Raw genomic sequence first — 19,072 nt, 5'->3', positions numbered from 1 at the left:
TGAGGCCTATGAACTTTGGCATAGATAAACTTAGGTAACATAAGTTTTTGAGCATTGGAAGTAGAGTGTAGGGGAATTTTGGCCATAATGACATCAGCCAACCACAGAACATGAACTGACACTAGCTTCTGGAAGGTTCTGGACAGAACATCTGACCACAAGAAAGCCATGGCGACGAATTGAGTATATAATACTAGGGTGAAATCATGAATACACTAACCTATAGAAGAAGGACATCTTAACATTGGTAGGGGCGGAAATACATATAAGGAAGAGGGAAGAAACCCCTATTGAATATGCATTAGACATGGTAATGTCAGTGTAACATATAATAAAAGTGGCATCCCAGGGCAGTAGGGGAGAGAGATGTAGCTCTTGGGAGGGGCCAGAATGATAGCCACTGGTGAAGATGAGGAAGGTGAAGGTGATGAGGAAGATAATGGCTAACATTTCAGGTTGTTCTGCAGGGGATGGTGTGAGTATGGATGTTTAGATGTACTTTCTGTATTATCTCTAGCTACCTTACTGAGTTAGAGTGTGTGTGAGACTTTGCTAAATGTATTAATAAATTATTTATTTGTAAATATAAAAGAGTTCCTGAGTGTTGCACCTGTGCACATCGGGGTTCCCAACTATATAATAATTTTTATAATACCCGGCCTGATCTTGGGACGAGAACCTGTCAACCCTCAAAGAGATAACTGGGAATTTTTATTCATAATCTATAGATCAGGCTACACTACACTTGAATACCAAATATCAACACTGGTACTTTGTGAATAATCCATAAACAGCCAATTGTTCACTTGTGGTATCTCTTTAATCTTTCTGAATACTGAATATATTTACAAAAACTAGGATTCGTGCATTTATTTCCATTTCAATATATAAACATTAACAGAACACCTCTCCCAGGTGGATGGATGTCCTTGAAAGCTAATCAAAACTTTAACCCAACTAAGACAACAACAGCAGCAGCAAACCAACAACTTCTCCCCACACAAAAGAAGCCAATCAACAAAACAAAAATATCGTCACCTCATTCCCCCATTCAAAAAAAAGACAGGACCCCCTTTTAAGATCTCAGACCTCTATACACACCTGCCCAAATAGGTGGGTTTTCAGGATGTCCCAAACCTGGGCTATTTCAGAATAGTGAATTCCAAAGTCCATGGACCCTAAGTCCCAAGAACTACCTGCCAGTGGCTCCACCTTTACACTGAGTTAGCTAGGGAGGAGGGATAGCTCAGTGGTTTGAGCATTAGTCTACTAAACCCAGAATTATGAGCTCAATCCTTGAGGAGGCCACTTAGGAATCTGGGGCAAAAATTGGTCCTGCTAGTGAAGGCAGGGGGCTGGACTCAACAACCTTTTAAGGTTCCTTCCAGTTCTAGGAGATTGGTATATCTCCAATTATTACCTTTATTACCTAAGTGGAGCACTGATCTCACATGCTATGGCATTGCCACCTAGGGAGAGAGGTGCTCTTTCAGATAGGCAGCTCCCAGGCCATTTAGGGCTTTATAGGTCAGAGACAACCTCTTTACCTCCATTCAGAAACAGAGAAGCAACTAACTGCGTATTCTGGAGCACTGATGTCACATGTTCTTGGTGGAATACCTCACTTAATGATGGGCCACAGCTGCCTTCTGCAGCAACTTCCGTTTCAAAGCTGATTTACAATGTAACCCTATACAGAGCTTTGAAATGACAACGCCACGGGTGATGGTCGTAAGGCCTGTGTTCATGAGAAAGGGCCACAACTTCCTGACCAGATCAAATGGAAACAAGTCAGCTTGGGTCACTGCAAGTACAAGAAGCTTGTGGAACCCCAGATGAGAAAGCTCTCAGTACCTTCTGGGACCTCCCAGACAGAGAAGAATGAAGTTACCACAAGACAGCACCATCTATTCCCTGTTAGGTCAGTAAGCTCCCAAGCCTAGCTGAGGTTGGTCCTGCTTTGAGCAGGGGGTTGGACTAGATGACCTCCTGAGGTCTCTTCCAATCCTAATCTTCTATGATTCTATGATTTCCAGTAGCATGACACTCTTGGCTGGATTCCCAGGTGTTTTAGAGCTCCACTCCTCAAATTACGTGATGGCACCTTTCTGTTTTATCCTCCCCGATCAGTGCCGTCAGGGGTTGGCTCACACCCCCGGCAGCCAACTAGAGCAGCCAAAGGTCTTACACTAATTGAATTGATCCCCTAGGGGCCAGTTTGTCAGCCCAACATCAAGGGGGTTACACAAGGGACGAGTTTGGCTCAATGTGCCTGAATGCTGGAATATTCTCAAGAGTGGAGCTACATGCATAATAAGTAGATGCCCAATATTGGTGGCATGTGATAATGCATTTGTGTTCTGTTGTGTTTCTATTGTATATTTTAATATGGTTTATAAGTCTGCTGTGAAGAAAGTTGAAGCAATAAGCTTGACTGATTGATTGATTGATTGATGCATCATTATTTTTAGGGTCCATTGCACAAACTATTTTGATAGTTGAAGCCCATAAAGTATAATGTCTGTGCTAAAAGTGACACAATGAAGAAGATGCTGCACCTGATTCAATTTGAGCTTTGAGTCATTATTTAGAGCTGGGGGGTTCAGGAGTTACAAAATACTGCCTCTCTGATTCCCTACTGGTAAACCAGAAGATAAATGTCTGAAACTAAGGACCCCAGGCACACAATAATAAAAACCTTTTAGAGACTAGACCCGTCCACTAGTTAAAGGAAACCTATGCTCATTTTTCTGTTGGAAAAAAATTGAATGCAGTTTCTCAGTGGCAGATATCAAGCTCTTTATATTTAAACTGCAGCATTTAAAAAAAAAAGATACTGCACAAACAGGACTGGTGAGATGCAGCAAATTCTCTGCCTCCATCAGTAAAGGGAATGACTGCAACCCCCTAGCTGGGAATTCCTCTGACATGGAGAAGTCCCACGCAAGTGTAGAGCCAAATTCCTAATCCACCCTCCCCACAGCCCAGGGCAGCCGGAAGGGTCAAAAAAGGCGGGGGGGTGCCATGTTCCAGTTATTCTCACCTGGCAGAAGGCATTTGATTCCAGCTGGCAGAGATTAGAGCAGCGCCTCGCTTGCTCTGACTTGCATTGGGGCTAGAGCTGGGCTGAGTATTAGGGAGCTGTAAACAAACTTGATGAAGCAAAGAATAGGAGGCTGTATTTTGTTAATGAAAAATTAGGGGGGAAGTTTTATGTGTATTTTGTTATTTTGCTTTCTGCAATGTGATAATTTTGAAGTTTTAAATTAATAGGGCATATTCAAGTGTCCCATCTGCTGCTGTGTGAATCTTTTACACCATCCCCTTCAGGGATTATTTTGCCCCCAATAAATTGTTTTAATCTTTCAGGACCAGGGAGCTAATATTTGAATGAAGGCTCTAGATCTAGATAGTTTTTGATACACATCTCAGAAATATGACATTTGAAAAGTACACTTCTAGCTCCCATTCCAGCGTAATTGCCACCTAAGAACAAGATAATGTTTAACAAATGCATCTTCCCAGAAGTACAATGACAGATGAGACTGTTAGGAAAAGAGCGATGAGTTAGTTCTGAACACCATTTTATGGGTGGGTAAAATGTTCTCTCTTTCCTCCCTTTCTAGTGATAGATTGAGCTGCAAAATTTGGATCTTTTTCCAAATTTCAAACGCCCCAAATTCAGTGGTATTTGGCTATGGATTTGGGGTTAGCCCCTACAAACTCAGCTCCAGATCCAGTAAACTTTAGTTCCAAGCTTCCACATAGCTATGGGGGCGAGAGGGGCGTATGTACCAAGGTTTTTAGTTCCAGTCTATCTCCACTTTTTAAGGGACAGATCTTGCAAAGTGGCTGAGTGCTCTCAGTTCCTGCTGACTATAACGGATTGGGTTCTTAATCTTCCCAAACAACTTCTAAATTACCTGGTAAATTTCTGGATTGGATTTAGTTTGGAGCTAAACAATCTTGTTTATGCAGCTAACCCAAAAGCTGCATTAGAAATTAAAAAGCCTCCAGGAAATTCCCCCTTGGAGTCTAATTATATTTCAGGAGTTTTGGTCTGAGTTCTGGAAATTATGGGACTGTGAGAACAGGGAGCTTATTTATATTCACCAGGGGATACCCTTTTGGTGCTGGCATAGATCTCACAGGTGAAATGTGGCTGTGGATCAGAGAATCTTCTCCTCTAGAACCAATGTGGTTAAGTAACCTATTCAGAGCATTTACAAAGGGTGTAGTCAGCGCAGGAGCAGATCCTCAGTTCCCACATCCCCTAGCTTGTCCCTGCTGACCCCATGTGCTGCTGTGTAGATATTTCATGCAGAGTGGAGCTCTGCACCATGCAGGAGAGTGCATACCTCCTAGATGGACCAATCCCTTCTGCAGTGTAACTACTGCCCAGGGGCCATCTGTAGCCTGTCAAGGAGTGGTTGGATTTTCCATTGCAATATACTTGCACCAGCAGGCTCTGAAGATCTGCAATTCTAATGAAGAATAACAAAATAATTGCACACTGAAATCAACTATTACTATAAGGGGGCATATGCTAAGCTTGTCCCTTGCTCTGTACTCCCATTAAGACTTCCTTTTGCAGAATCAGGGTAAGAGAGGAGCATAAAAAATACATTTTGATCCAAATTCATCCCTGAAGTAACACCACGGGGTTCAATGGAGTTACCCAAGGGATGAAAGTGTCTCTTCTGTCTGAAACTAGGACATGTATTGATACATATGATAGAAAAATGTACCCCTATAAAATATTTGTATTTTCACGTAAGAGAAAAAATATCTGGAAAAAAATCTGTGATACGACAAAATGCAATACAAGCAAAGAAGGTTGTTACCCTACTGGAAATATGAGACAAAGCTGTTCTGCTACCTATAAATTACACCAGAGGCCACCTTTGAGTTATACAGAGTGAACATGGTGGAAGGATGACATCTAAAACTGTGGCGCTCTATTGCAGAACTAGATATTCTTTATTTAGGTGAGGTGGCTACACATAGCACACCAGGTTTTACATTTCTTTCTGATTGCCATATGCAGAATTTTAAAAAAGAAAAAGACCCAGGGCCACCCAGAGGATTCAGGGGGTCTGAGGCAAAGTGGGGGAGCTGCGGCACTTGTACTCACCCGGCAACGGTCCGGATCTTCAGCGGCATTTCGGCGGCGGGGGCCCTTCAGTTGCTCTGTGTCTTTGGCAGCACTGAAGGGCCCCCCGCCACCAAAATGCTGCCAAAGACCTGGACCGTCGACGGGCCAGGGCTTGTGGGGCCCCTGCAGGGCCCAGGGCCTGGGGCAAATTGCCCCACTTCCCCCCCCCCTCCCCCCGGGCGGCCCTGAATAGACCCACTCACTTCCTGCGTCTCATCCTTGAAAAGTGACCATGAGGCCAAAACGCACCATCCTTACTCAGGAAAAACTCACACTTGAGGAAGAACTTAGCAAACCTTTATTCACAGGAGCAATCCTTCTTCATGCAAATACTTCCAGTAATTCTAATGGGATTATTCATAGGAGTCAAAACTATGGACCAGATTCTCCTCTCGCTTTTATTAGTATCAATGAAAAGTAACTTCACTGAAGTCAGTGGAGTTACACTGCAGTGTAGGTCAGAGGAGAAGAAAGTGAGGCACTATTTGCAAGAGCACGATTTGCTGAACTGGAGTTTGACTAGGGACTGCAGGAACTGGTCCATAATGAAGAACCAGGGTAAGTGGCAAACAGCTTTTAAACAAGAACTCTATGAATGAGTGTCACCAGTGAAGCCGGGATCTAAATGGCGTGACTCATCATGCCCTACTTAGTTCTTTATATAAGACAACACTTAGGTATCACTATCACAGCAGGCATCACCAGGGGACACTGTTACATACAGTCGTACTTTTCCTTAGCATGTGAGCAAGTTTTGACTCTTAGAAAGACATACTGTGTTGTTAGAGAGACAAGGTGGGTGAAGTAATAGCTTTTAACTGGAGTTGATCCAATAAAAGATATTACCTCGCCCACCTTGTCTCCCTAATATCCTGGGACCAACATGACTACAACTCTGCAAACAATGCTGTATTGTTGTTAGTTTTCAGTTACGCAGAGTTTTGGTGAGACAGTTTTTGGAGAGAGAGAGATGTGTGAGAAGCAGGAGAGCTTGCACTCTGCTTGTTCTCTGGTTAGGGTCAATTCTTGAGGCAGAGTTGCTCACTGGGAACTGGGCATTGGTGTTGGACTAAGATTCGTGGGAAAACGTGGTTGCCCTGCATGCTGTTTAACCATCTCATTTCAGGACTGGTGTAAATTTAAAAAGCTGCACTTAGAATATACCCAGACTCCACATCAGATTGTGTTCAGAAACCACACAAACTAACTGACTTTGACTTTGAGATACATATTATCAAGGAAGCTCATTAAATATTTAATATTCTTTCTTCAGTCCTTATTTACCAAGTCAGTTTTTCTGTATCTGTGGAAATTGTATGTGTCATGCTTTGCATTCATAAGAAAGTGTACCCAATATCAAAGGATCAAATAATGTTGAAGAAAGGTTAAAGTGTATGACCTACTGAACACTAACTTGCAACTGTTATTGCATTAGATAGGTTTTCCTTTAAGGCAAATAACTGACCTTTGAACTTCTAGACCATCAAATCTGTCTTTCACCTCTGGCTCATACTTACAAAGTCTTAGGAGAAAGAAAGGTCCTGAACAAACCTAATACTTGAACTGCTTCACCCTTATCACCAGGGCACATTAAACCTTCTGAATATACACTGTCCTTTATTATATGAGAAAACAAAGTTACATTTGCTATAGACAGCTACATACACTGCTTTGTCCTATATAGTTTGTATGCTCTGAAATCTCAACACCATAAATAATCATTAATGGCTTGCCATTTTCTGCCACTATCACAGTCACCATCCTAAAAATAATTGACATCTAGTGTGCACAAAAGTAGAGCTAGAAATACTAGAGTAGTGGATCTGACATGAGTCCATGACTACAGTATCTTATAGAAATATAAACTACCTACCAGACTGTACTTCAAAGTAGTAGCAAATATCCTTTTCAGATCAAGTGTCTCCTGCTTGGAAAATAAATGTCCCAAATTAGCATTGGGCATTTAGGTAGCAGCAGGAGACCATTATCCTGTGAAAACATTCTTTTTCTTTGACATTATTTCTTAATTATTGCCCATCTTGGACTAAATTAGCATCCATCATTGTAGGGAAATGCTACACGTTATTCTCAGTTCTGGTATCCGTGATTTCTTTCACTATAACTTCATTTTCAGTATATTCCTATTTAGGTTCCGTTTGCTTCATATGTATCTATCTAAACTACAACATTTCACTGCAAACAAATGAACCTGCCAAAAGGCAGAAACCCCTTCCTCTTGTACACCATTATCGTCCTCATCCTTGTGCTTCCCTGCGCTGGTGTTCCAGCGTAGAGAAGAAGAATAGTCTTGTGGTTAAGGCATTGCATTAAGGACTCTGCAGCTCTAGGGTCAGTTCCCACCTCAAACTTCCTGTGTGATCATGAGTAAGACATTCAGTCTCTCTGGGCCAGACTATGAACCCTCTATGTGCATTGGTGAGCACTTGATCATGCAAGTGGACCCCTTGACTTCAGTGTGAGAGGATCACAATCTGTGCTCAGGTCCCCTGCTATAAATTGGGGATAATATTTCTTACTTTCTCCCATCCTTTGACCGGCCTGTCTGTTTAAATTGTAAGCTGTTTAGGGCAATGGACCAAGTCCTGTGCTGAATTCAATTGGGCTATGCAAATTTACAGCTGAGGGTCTGGCCCAATGACAGAATCAAATACAAAATCTTTCCTACTTTTCCTTTGAATGTGGATTTTAGTGAATATCTAAACAATATTCAAAATCACTATTAACCCAATATGGTCATTTTTCCCCACTGGATTTATACGTGAAACCATAAGCCCATGACCCACTCCCATCACCCTGTTGCCCTATAACCAGCCCCACAATCTCACTTACTTGATATCATCTTCAGGACAAGCCTATAGGCCTGCAGCCCCCTTTTTACTTCTCACAGCTTCAGTGAGTGGGTGGCTGGGACCTACAGGGCTCTCCAGGGACAGCTGTTTGGCCTGTAACTCCTTAGGTGTGGCAAGGAATGTCTGTTCCCATACCCCAGCCCCAGAACATCTTCAGCGTGGCACATGACTGTCCATCCTACCATTCAGTCATGACAGCAGTGAAGACAGCAGCCTCCTGTTCATCAGAAGTGCAAAATCTAGTGGGTGAGAAGGTGTCCTCTTAGACCCATCAGTAAGTCTTGCTGACCAGGTAACATTAGAAGCAAAATAAATCTTCTTACAGCTCCACTTGTTAGGAAGCTTTTTCCCTTCCTCCCAGGCGAGGTCCTGCCACAAAGATACATGCATTCAGTCTGGATTGTTGCAGATTGCTGTCTCTGGGGCTGACGATGAAAGCAATGCAGAAGCTCTAGATTGTGCAACCTATGACAGCCTGCCTCCTTCGAGAACAGCACTCCTGTGCACTTACTCCCAATATGCTAGCTTTGCCAATTCAGACCCTCAGTCTTGATCTTCAAAGCAATTAACAGGCAAGGATCCAGTTACATCAGTGACTGCATCTCACCCATGAACCACCAGGACAAATGCACTCCCGTAGGACTATCCTTAGAGTGTCCACGACAAAGCACATGACAGCCAGAGACAAACGGTTCTGTCACAAGGATTTGGGTGTGGAATGAACACCCAAGGTGGTTTGATCAATCCAACCTTACTACTTCATCTTTGATAAAGCTTTTCCATTATAACTAGAATTATATATATACCTCAAGCAGAACCACCTACAACCAAGAAAGGAAGAAGAGCAGAAATCCCCATTAAATTCATATGGACATTGCTGGGCAAATCTGATTTGCCTGAGAAGCAACTATATGGGGAGGGGTGCTGTAGAAAACCCTAAGAATAGCCAGAGTTTGATGCGCCCCTTTGGACAATCCTCACCAGGTTTCAGGGTTCATTATGGAATCTCTAATAAATAGCAGAGGCTACAAGCAAAGATAGTGTAGGCTGGCACTGTGCTACCTTTCCCACATAGCTTTTCCAATTCCTATCCATTCTGACCTCCAGCACCCACGCTGTTCCATTCCTGGGCCTCTCTAGAGCAGATACTGATGACTGTACAGCATTGTGCTGTGGACAAATGTCTATTAGGAACCATCAAGCCCATTTTCATTTGTGAGCAACCTAATCAAGATGTGACCCTAGGTCTCCAAAGAGAGTGCATTAACCCAGAGGGGCAGCTTCCCCCACCACCACGCTCCCTTTTCAAATGAGTGTTAACAGAAATAAAGGCAAATAACCCACACACCTAACCCCTATGTTAATATGCTCTGAAAGGTCGGATGCAGGACTGCTAAAAACCAGAAGATACAGGGTCCACTGGTAGTGTCTAGGTATTAGAACCTCTAAGATATGGAAAACCATCAACTGTTTAAAACGGACTCCAATGTCTGGTCACAATGGAGCAGATTAAAAAAGAGAGCTGCAGCTTTAACTTTACCTTTCTGGCTTTTGTTAGCTCGAGCTGGATCCTAGCAGAGCTGCATTTAATATGCTATAGACTCAAGATGTTTCTTTTTTTTTTGATGTGTGGTGAATATCCAGCATGTAATTGAAAAACGGAAAGGGGGCTGCTTGTTTGCTGCCTGATCCAGGAATGATTAAAGGTAGAAGTTTTTCGGGCATTATGGACAGAAAGGGTATAGTTAAAGCTGCTTTAAAAAAGAGAGCCTTCATAAAGAGCCAGTACTCAAGCCGCTATTAAAAGCATCATGCTTGTTAAAACCTGTAAAAAGGCAGGAAATCAGTGAGTGAAATGCAGCTTCTTCACCAATTACTGAAAAGAGTGTACACCTTAAAGCACTCTTTGAATTGTGTCATACCAGCCTCTGTCTCTCTCTCTCTCTCTCTCTCCCCCCCCCGCATCCCCTCACCCTGTGTCTCCCTCTCTCTCTTTCTCGTGCCAGGCCATTCAATGGATACATTAGTGATGGAGGGCTGGGGGAGAACAGGTTTACAATGCTACACCAAGTTCACTTCTCGCTTGTTGTTTGCGACCCATTTACAGCTGAATGACTCTGTGCAGAGACAGCTCTAAATGACTCTCTCCACCTCTTCACCAAGCCACTTGTTTTTGTCATTTCTTTCTCTTTTTTAAATCCAAAGAAAATAATTGATAAACCGAACGCCATCCACCTTAAAGGCAAATGCATATCCACCTGGTTAAAATTCCTCCTCTTTCTATTCTCCATCTCCCTATATCCATTTTGCTCGGCGCTGTTTAAACAATACTTCATCAAACGCAGCCCGAAGCAAATAAAAAGCACAGTAGAGTAAATAAAAAGTAAAAAAAAAAAAAAAAAATCACAGGCTGGAGGGTAAGTACTTTTATTCCTGTACTTTCGTTGCCTGGGGAATTATTATTCCATTGCTGGTTTCATGAGGGAGGGGGGCGAAAGTAGAGCCATGTTATTCACAAAATGGATTGCTCCTCTCACTGCTTTTCACTCCTGTGGGTTCTCAAGAGTCCACTGATTACAACAAAGTGTGGCCATCTATTCCGTCTTATTGACAAAGGTCCTTAATTACTGCTGCACCAGTAATACCTGCTATTAAATTCTGCTAAACAGAGGCTGCAAATTAGCTGCGGATCTCGGTACCCTTTTGTGTGTAATTACAGGCAGTGGGATTGACGCTGAGGCTATATAACTGACCCGAGTCAGAGCAATGGGAAACCTTTGTTTATCACCTGCGGTGGGGGCCAAAATGTGAAATTAAAAGCTCTCCATCAGCTGAAGGCCTTCAGAAGCCCAGGAAAGCAACAGGCAAAAAAGCAAACTATTCTGTATTTATAACCGTCGTCTTCAACTGCTATTTAAACTCACAGCTCATTAACCTGGTAGGCTGTTGTAACGTACAAGCCATGCAAAGTTTAAAATGGCAAAAATTTAGGTTGCCTTTTTGAGGCGTTCTATATTTCATGAAGGCCTTTAACCTGCATTTAAGAGCCTGTTTGATGCAATTGCTGACTATAAATAGCCGTCAGTATAAAAAATGCATGAACTTTTAACATTTGTCTTAAGGAGCCCCTTCTTAATATAAGAATTCTTTCCTATTCTATTCAGATTCTTATACTGTGCCCATCACCGGGCTACGAGAGTGCTTTCTAATTGTGCAGTAAGGGCTCGATCCTGCCATTCTAGCCCCAATCAAGCAAACACTTAACTTTAAGCATGTGCGTTGTCCCACTGACTGCAGCAGGACTCACATCAGTGTTGCCGTTTCGGGCCAGCCTGCTTAGCACCTTGCAGGACTTGAGCCCCAGGCAATGTAACTAACATTGGTTATATGTGGTTCCTATGGGCTGTGCTATCATAAGCTCTATAGAGAGAGGAACAAAACTCTCCCATTTCTTAACATTCACGCACACCTTATGCAAAGGCCTGTCTAATAGGTAAACCCTGCACTCCTGTGACGCAGTGACTTATATGCAGGGACTAAAATACAGGGAATATAATGCATCTTCCAAAGAGCTATAGCAATGGGCACTTTCTCATTGCATTCCTCCACTTCAGATCCTTGTTTTCATCATATAATATTACATGATGATGATTGATGATTACACTGCTAATAAAACACATTTAAGAGGCGGTTCCTAAAGCAAACACTGGTTTTGATTTTAAAGTTAGGTTGCTAGATTTACATGATATGGGTTACAACAGGATAGACATAAACTCTAGTAATCCCAATGTACCCAAATCAGGTGAGTAACTTTTCTAGCGATGTGTCTGTTAGAGAGCGTTCAGTTACACAAATTCATAGAATAGATACACAGCATCTGTGCCTAGACACACAAGGCCAAGTAACTCTTGCTGAAATCATTGTGAGCTGCATGGGCATCTCCAAGTGCAGAATTTGGCCAAAGATACTTTTTAAAACTACTTCATGGGAGGATGTTATTATATTATAATAGATCTCCTGCTATATAACCATGAATTGCGCCTGGCAGCCTATGTTTATCTACTGCTCTTGTAGGCAGAAGCATTTACAGGAGCAGCAAATGCACCGTATGTTGTAATGATGCTCACTCTGAGATGTGGTAACACCCTGTTAAATAGAAATATCTGATGACTATGTTCCTGTATAATGTCTCTTCAAACAAAAGTTAACTGTTGTAATGATTGTTTTGTTTCTGATACTTACATGCCAAGGATTTGTAAACTTCTTAAAACTTCCTAAATAATTTTTTTTAAAAATGCACCATAACCAACAGGGCCACCCAGAGGATTCAGGGGGGCTGGGGCAAAGTGGCGGAGTTGTGGCGCTTGTACTTACCCAGCGGCGGTCTGGGTCTTCAGCGGCATTTTGGCGGCGGGGGGCCCTTCAGTTGCTCTGCATTTTTGGCAGCACTGAAGGGCCCCCTGCCACCGAAATGCTGCCGAAGACCCGGTCTGCTTCCTGGCCAAGGCTCACGGGGCCCCTGTGGGGCCCGGGGCAAATTGCCCCACTTGCCCCCCCCCCCGGGCGGCCCTGATAACCAAACATACAGGGTGAAATCCTGTCCCTGTTGAAATCAATAACAAAGCTCTCATTGACTTAAATAGGGCCAGAGTCTCCAATCCTCAAGTCAGGTTGAGCTCTGTTTGATGCAGGACCTGAAGGAGAGGATTAGTGGTGCTTCTGCATTCCCCCAATTCTTGGGCCAACCAGGAGCCAGCTACATAACATTATGTAAGAAGGTATCTAATATATGTCCTTAGAAATTACAGGATTTTACAAGCCATTCTATTTTTGCAGCCATTATTCCTAGAACTTCTGCTGTCTAAAATGCATTATACTTAGTGTACTACGTGTCATTGACTATAGTGGGAGTCAGCTCAAACCCAATGCTGGCATTCTAGCTTTTACTTATTGTACACATTTGTGGTGACCTTTGTATTTTTAAATAGATTTTAAGGACTTCCGCTCTGCTTCACTGGTACTTGGGCATTTTGATGCACAGTGTTGTTCCAAGGAAGAAATCGTTGATTACTGGCTAAACCAGGGGACTTGGAGCCAAGACTACAACTTCCCTTTCTTGGCTCTGCCGTTGACTCAGTGTGTAATCTTGGGTAAATCTCTTAACCTTTTTAGGTAACGCTACTTCTTGGTGAAAGAAGGGATAACAGGACCTTAGAACAACTGTAATGGTAATAGAACCTTTGGGAATAATAGAAGACTTAGTTAATATGTGTAAAGTAATTTGAGTGAAATTCACTCCTGTGCAGCAGGCGGCCTATGATAATACCTTAATATCACCTATGCCCTCAAAACAGCACTTATGTGGAACTTGAATGGTTGTATAGGCCTTGTTCTGGACCTCTGCACATAAGTGAATTTAATTCTTAGAGAACCTCTTCTATGCCTCGATCCTGCAAAGTGCAAACACTCCACTCCTGGTTGTTCAACACCTTGCAGAATTGAGCCCATATAAAGCCCTCAAGACCTGCATGGTACTACACCTCTACCGCGATATAACGCTGTCCTCGGGAGCCAAAAAATCTTACCGTGTTATAGGTGAAATCGCGTTATAGCGAACTTGCTTTGATCCGCCGGAGCGCACAGCGCCCCCCCTCCCCCAAGCGCTGCTTTACTGTGTTATATCTGAATTCGTGTTATATCGGGTCACGTTATATCGGGGTAGAGGTGCATATAAGATTGCATAGAGTTTGTGAAAGAAGAAGGATGTGTATAAGATAAACAGGATTTAGGCTCAGAGGTGCTGGAACTAGGGGTGCTGGGCAGCATCCCCTGGCTTGAAGTAATAACAACAACCAAATACGTGGTTTCCACTTTCAGCACACCCACTGTAAAAATTGTTCCAGCAATCCTGCTTAGGCCTCAATCTTGACTCAGACAAAAGTTCCACTGAGTGTTCCTCTGATGATGTCCACCGACTGTAATGGGAGTTTTGCCTGAGTAAGGACTGCAGGATTTGACTCAATCATTCTACAATGGAAAAAATTAATTGCTGACAAAATTCAGAACTCATTAGCCAATCGTTAAAAAAAATCCCTGTGGCGTGTGCTTAATGGTTAGCAAATGAAATGAAGTTGTATTTGAAATCTGCATTTCTCAAGGTATTGAAGGCTCTGGCTTTGACAACATGACTCACAAATATACCTGATGCCTGTAGATAGATGCAAACCTTGGTGTGCATTCTAGGCTACTGGGTATTTATTGAGGGATTAGGAAAATAGGAATTGCCAGAATGGATCACACCCAAAGTCCAATATTGTGTCTCTGACAGTCGGCAGAACCAGATGCTTCAGAGGACGGTGTATGGCCTCCACAGTACGCAGATGTGGGATAATCTGCCTTCCAGCTAGGTCTCATCTCTAATAGCTAGAGATCATTTTAAGCTCTGAAGTACAAGATGTAGTAGTCCATCCACATTTTTTGTTCTCATTAATTATGATGAAACTAGATCAGGGAATTGAGGCTTGATCCAGCACACACCTAAGCGTATGTGTAAAATTACTTAGTTGATTTCGATGGGACTGCTCACATGAGTAAAGTTACCTAGGTGCTTAAGTGTTTTCAGCCCTCAGTAAAAATGTAACCTGACAGGGTGGTAATAGATAGGGGTTTTAAAAAAAATTGTAATACAAGATAAAAACCAAAGTTTCTTTCTACGGATTTCTGCTTGTTTTCCATTATCAAATATATATTTACACAATGGGGCAAACCTACGTTCTTTACTCATGTGACAGTCCCTGGGAAGTAAATTGTGTTATAACTATGCTAATCGAAGGAAAGACAGCAATATCAAAAACAGTGTTGTCAATGCTCAGTATTTTATTGTGGGTCTCATGACATTTAAGGGGTTTCTTAAAGCCTTTGCTCATGGAATCTTTACATTATGTGAGAATCTCAGCTGTCATTTTTTTTTCTTGCTTTCATAGTTGTAGAGAAAACCTTGACAATATGACCCAAGTGCGCCCTAAAGGCTTAAAAACCCAAAGGCAAATAAAAAGAACCCAACTTTTACTATCTTTTTAAAATCTCATGGTTTTAAAGTAAGTCCCCTTATGTGGGGGTGGGGGCTTGATTCATGATTTTTTGAATACCTGAGGTTTGCAATAATGTGTGAGCATAAATATACCTATAAGGTTTTTAAAGATCTATTAATATATTCTCTCTCTTACAATTTGAGAACTAGTGTGTGGTAGTGTTCCCTCTACAGACAGCCACACCCATTGCTAAAAGAAGTCACAAATGCCATTCAGACTTTCCATTCTTTAAAATACTTGCCTGGGACTCTATTGTATTATGTGAGAAACATAATTAGGTCATAAACTTGAGATCTATGATTAGGTAATAAACCACTGAATAACAATGCAAACGCAAATGACGGTGGAGTTAATATCACATATGTTAAAAGTCTCCATTTCCTGATTTCAGAATGCATCATTTTGCAACCTTAACTATCTTTTAGCATAACTGATTCTATAATATAATGCATTTCTGTTACATCATAAAATAAACATTAAACCAGAATGGCACTTACATTGTTTTCTGATAAGTCTGATAAGAGAATGCTCCATATCTCAAAGGTAGCATAAGCGCCATATTATCTGGCAGTTGCTATAGTAACAGTTACTCATGTAATTTACTAGTGACTAAGTTAAGCCCACCCTAGGTAGCCTTAACTGGCCTATTCAGTTGACATGTTTAAAGAGTTTTCCTTTAACAGATCTGTATCTTTTGCCTGCTGGCAGCATGGACCTTTTCTTGTTCGGGTGACTTTTTATCCTTTGTTTTAGGTTGCTCACTTGGGGCCAGATTCAAAATTCATAGACGTCAAAAGAAAGAATCTCATTTCCTTTCCTGAGGTTTGGATCAGGCCCTAAATCCCAGGTGAAAACACTTGTCCCTTCAACATGTCCTTCTCCTGGAAAGGAACAATGTCAACCATTTTTAAAGAGCATCGGTTCCTGCAAGAACTGCACCTCCCGATTGATTAATTATATGTGGACGGATGGGTGGATGGATGGTGTTGGAAATCATTTCCCTAAGAAGTTGATGAAGGTTTAGCATGACTCAGTTTCCACACAAGCATTCCTTTATTAGTTCAAAGGCAATATGGCATTGGTTACAGCCAAAATATAAATATAAGCATTACACACCAATACTCCATTCCCTAGCAACAAAGCAGTTATAAGCATTAGCTGAATACTCACTGGATCAGGCCTGAAAGACACCTTCCCATCATGGCATGGCTCTAGAGGGGAAAGGAAAAGCTCCAACAAAGAAACTCCTACAGAACCTAGCTTTTTATACACTATAATGAACAAGTGATGTCATTGCTGTTATTGCACCTTAGCTAAAGTCAGCTGAAGCAGTCTAGGGCTGCACTCTACTCTCTTCACGGCTTTTCCCCTTATCTCACTTTAGTCCAGTAGTTGGGGGAAAATATGGCAAACATTTCTAACCAATTATTGACTGCACCTGGTGTACAATTAACCACATTGTCTTTATTTCTATGGCTTAGCCCAAACCTTAAATAAGACAACTCTGGTATATCCAGGGTCCCTACAAGTTTAACACAAACAACTTTTCTTTCTCATGATTTCATTCTTTTCAATCACAAGCTGTGGATTTATCACTCACGTTAATATCAAAACTCAATTTAAAACCATAGTTCATTCAGGCCTAATGCAAGCCTATATCCCGATTAGATAGATAGATAGATAGATAGATAGATAGATAGATAGATAGATAGATAGATTTGAATTGCATAGCTATGTGAAAAAATATTGCCCTTATTTTCAAATCTTTTTGAAATGTTTTGTCAAAAAATGGATAAGATATTTGCTTTTGCTGATGCCCGATGGATAATCACTAGAGCTGAAGGAAATGTTATACTTTTTCCCCAATGTTTTAATTTTATGCTTTTACCACAGAGCACACACCTGGCAAAACCCCTGATAAATTCTTGTGGTTTTAATGTATTACTGTAAGTCAAAATGACTAAACTATTTCCTAATATCTACGGAATTCACTGCTGTCGATCTCTCATTAACAAGGTGATATAGAATGGGCTGCTTGCATGCGGAACAAAATGCACAGACACAAGCATTAAAGAGCATTCTCAAAACCTTTTATTCCGTAGAGGCATTGCAGCAATCCCTGCTCACATCGGTTTTTATGGCACTGTGCGCCACATTCTGATGCCTCACCTTCTGTAGGACCCTTACTCCTCATTCTCAGTGTGAGCAAGAGCATCAGAATCTAGTCCTTTGTGAATGTGTGTTCTACTAACATTACTGAATGCACCTTAAAAATGTAGAAATGTAATTGTGGGTTTCAAGACCAGGCCTTTTTTTCCCCTTCTCCTGTTAGCTTGAAAAGCACTGAAGTCCCAACAGACTCTGTAAAAATATGTGGCACTCTACAACTCAGATGGCCAACATGAGCATTTTCTAAATTGCTTGCCTATCAAAATCATATTTGGGATTGTGTTTTGTAAGTATGTGCAAAATTTACATTACAAAAAATGCAGTGTGGCATTGAGAAAGAGTTACTACCACTGTGCTAAAACACAGTAGTGTGGCAAAAGGGCCTCCGAGGATTCCTTTTATTGCTCTAAAGACTCCCATTTTGAAGTGCCAGTGGTATGATGGCAGAAAGCCTGTAATTAAATATTTAAATCACCATAACAATATATTTAAAGGGAAAGAACTACAAGGAGCCTCTTTGGAAATCAGGTCCTTTTTGGGAACATTATATATGTTACTGAAGTTATTTAAAAATAAAGGGATAGTCTAAATAGTATATTTCCCTAAATGTAATAAGCACTGGATGAGAATAGTTTTTGCTGTAAAATATGAAAGTGCAATGCATTTTCTGATTATATCCGGGTTTTCTATTTGCCAGTTTAATCCTCCAGAATTCAGCTGTTCTCTGTTCAGTCCTTTTACATCATCTTTAGCTAATCTGTCAAACATTTTAGACAGCCAAACCAATTTTCAGATTGTTCAGGACTTTGCCACAAGCACCATATGCTGTTAATAAGATTTTCATTTGGAATGATGCCATGTTGTCCATGTTTTCTGTTGTATATAAATACTGAGATTTAATGGCTTCAGGTTTTGTTTAATGTTAACATCAACAATAAAAAAAAAAAAGGAGGTTCTCAAACACCAAGCCCCATAGTGAAATGCACTAGTGACAGCCATTTGCAAGGTTAATGTTGTGGAAAACAACATCCATCTTTGAAACAGTTTCATTAGCCCCATCTAGCTGACCTCTCCACATAATGTTGTCAAATGTGACACGCATCAGATTATTGGGAATATGGAGATCAATAAATATGCAACACCAGCGCTTAAAACGCTCCTGGCATCATAGCCGTACAAATGCCATCTAACATTCCATAGAGTAGCTGTCATCTGTCAAATCTACTAGCAAATAGACAGGCTTAAGGGGAAAGCTATCAATAATAGTAAAATATATGAGTAAAGATGAAATAGACAGGGAGTACAAAGTCAAGGTTCTGATGCATTAAGGTTCCATATGAAAAACACCAGATAAACACTTTAAAACAATGACTTTCTTTATTTGTTGAATTAAACGCAAATCCCTCTCATATGACAATATCTGCTACAATGCCTGTTTTACATACATTATCTTTTTTCGTTGCCAATGTATTACAGTTTCTCTAGGACTATTCCTGGGTGCTGATTCCCCATCTTGTGAGAAGCAACGCCCCTCCTGCAAGGTATGGAATGCCCTCAACTCTCCCTGGCTTCAATTGGAGTTCAAGACAATCTGGTTCTTGTTCTGTGTACAAGAGTGTAGATTTACAAATGGAGTTTACAGCTAGGCTGCTAAATTCTGACATAGGTGCCAAAATAACTGGTCTGATTTTTTTTAAAAAAAAGAGCATCCCAGCAGCAGGCACCGCAGTCAGCACTTTTCAGGATTTGGCTCTGGGTTGGGTGTGGAATACTGCTTTTTGAAAGGA

The 19,072-nt window shown here is 41.4% G+C and overlaps 1 long non-coding RNA gene across 1 annotated transcript; it reads left to right on the top strand.

Annotated features, from left to right (window-relative positions):
• The first annotated feature begins 232 nt into the window (after positions 1-232).
• Positions 233-18,826, top strand: LOC120408900. Its single transcript, XR_005600999.1, has 3 exons — positions 233-310; positions 1,699-1,921; positions 18,762-18,826. It is a non-coding gene; the product is annotated as an uncharacterized LOC120408900 (long non-coding RNA).
• Positions 18,827-19,072: the final 246 nt, after the last annotated feature.

The sequence above is a fragment of the Mauremys reevesii genome, linkage group 7, assembly GCF_016161935.1.
Source record: "Mauremys reevesii isolate NIE-2019 linkage group 7, ASM1616193v1, whole genome shotgun sequence".
NCBI classification, from domain to species: domain Eukaryota; kingdom Metazoa; phylum Chordata; order Testudines; family Geoemydidae; genus Mauremys; species Mauremys reevesii.
This window is presented reverse-complemented; position numbering and strand designations above follow the sequence as displayed.